The sequence below is a fragment of the Nymphaea colorata genome, chromosome 12 (assembly GCF_008831285.2).
Source record: "Nymphaea colorata isolate Beijing-Zhang1983 chromosome 12, ASM883128v2, whole genome shotgun sequence".
Classification (NCBI taxonomy): Eukaryota; Viridiplantae; Streptophyta; class Magnoliopsida; order Nymphaeales; family Nymphaeaceae; genus Nymphaea; species Nymphaea colorata.
Window position 1 is genome coordinate 15,836,207 of NC_045149.1, and position 1,952 is coordinate 15,838,158.

Genomic DNA, 1,952 nt, shown 5'->3' on the forward strand with positions numbered 1-1,952 from the left:
ATAAATAAATAATTTCAAGTAAAATGGTGGAAGCTCTTTGTTGGGTACAAAATCCGAAGGATGTCTCTGATGGCTAAGGTGTATAGTGGAGATAATCGTCTCCAATTAAGTTAACTGCAGAAGTTATTCACACCGATTAAACGCTCCTTAAGAGTTCGTGGAAATTTGGCAGATCAAAATGCTTGCAAGGAGGTCTTTAGCAAAATATAAATATTTTTCGTGCACTCAAAGGGAACTCAGATGTGAGAGAGTGGGCCCACGCTGTCATGTACACTTGGGAAGTTTGACGATCTCTTGGGAAGTTTCACTATCTCAATCGTGCACAATGTTTAAGCGCCGTCTTTCGTCTGCGGTTAAGTGAAAGTGTTGCTCTGTCTATTCACTCTCTTTCGATCCTTTTATTTTGTTTTACTGTGCGGTTGTCTTGTATATTTCGTCTTTTAATTTTTGTTTTTGCGGTTTGTTTTTATATATAAGAAACTTCTTGTTTCCAAATTTTGTTATCAATTCTCATTTATCGGTTTTCTCTCTCTCACTTTCCTCAAACCATTATATTCCCCTCGCCAATAAGTACGAGACAATTAGTAGCTGAAAGTTTAAGTCCCTCAAGTCTTCTATTTCTATTTTATTTTGGTAAAAGTGGGTGCTCAAATACACCATTCATCTAGTTTTTAGAGTCAACCAACCCTTTAACTTACATCGTCCAATCCAACATAATATAATGAACAGTTAAACGAAGACATTTCATCAATGAAAATAGTTGTGTGACTTTAAATAATCAAACTAGTTTCACTATATCTTATATATACATATGTATATTTATATATATATATCACTTCAAGCGTTATTATCTCTGCATATAACAATTCATACACAATCCAGAGAAAGAACCATAATTGCCTTGAATACGGTAAAGCAAATAAAAAGAAAAGCAGGTCTTTTCGTCACACCTGTAACCATAGAGATCAAGAAGAACAGGGCACAAGAGATAATTTTGTACGCAACAAAAAAAGAAAAATAAAAGCTAAAAAGATGAGGGAAGAGCAAGGAAGAGAATGAACCCAATATCTAGGCATGCACCATCTACCCGATAATCAAAGCCAGAATATATCGTGATACATGGACGCTGCTATACAGAGGCTTTATTCGGGTAAACTGGTCCTCCATATTCCGGTTGAGGAGGAGGAGGCGGCGGCGGTGGAACACCCGCGCCGTAGACGGGTGGAGCCACCATCATCTGATTCTGGGCCTCTCTCCTTCCTTTCGACCTCCCCAATATGTAACATACCAACCCGACAATCAATACCAGAACGATAAAGGGAACGGACACCACCACCACGTAACCCATCTTCTCACAATACTCCTTTTTCCTCTCTCCCCAGCGATGAATTCCTTTGTTTCAGTTCACAATCACAACTAAAAAATTTAAAGAGACAAACGTTAAGAACCGTTGGAGAAGTCGGTAAATTCCAAGTACCAACTTGAGGATCTGATGATTCAATTCTGCAATTTGAACGAAGACAGAATAAAGAACTCTGAGGAGAACGGGGGGCCTTGTGTTCGTACCTTGTTGCGAAGAACAAGAGCCATAAGGGGCTTCTGGTGGTGCTGACGGGAAGAGAATTGAGAGACGGTGACGAAGCTTTATTGGCAGCCGCCGCTGCGTCTGCAACTCTAGCTGTTTATAGAGGAGGAGGTGACTCTACACGCCGATGAATTCCGCGGAGAAGGCCTTGGTTGCCGCCGTCACGCCGCTTCGTTACGTCTCTTCACAGTGATAAGCCACGTAGTGTGCTCGTGGCTGCGCTATTGAAACCGCTTTGTAGTTTTGCGTGCGCTTCTGAGTCGCCAGACCCCACTCCAGGATGAAATAAGGGCGCTCTTTTACGCCGATCTACATTCGCCAGGTAACTGCTTTCGCCGTTCTCATCCATTCTTGCGGGCGAAGAAAA

At 41.5% G+C, this 1,952-nt stretch overlaps 1 long non-coding RNA gene across 1 annotated transcript; it reads right to left on the bottom strand.

The window, feature by feature from the left end:
• Nucleotides 1–881: 881 nt before the first annotated feature.
• On the bottom strand, nt 882–1,952 carry LOC116265191 (uncharacterized). Its single transcript, XR_004175005.2, has 2 exons — nt 1,567–1,952; nt 882–1,416 (listed from the first exon to the last, which is right to left on the bottom strand). It is a non-coding gene; the product is annotated as an uncharacterized LOC116265191 (long non-coding RNA).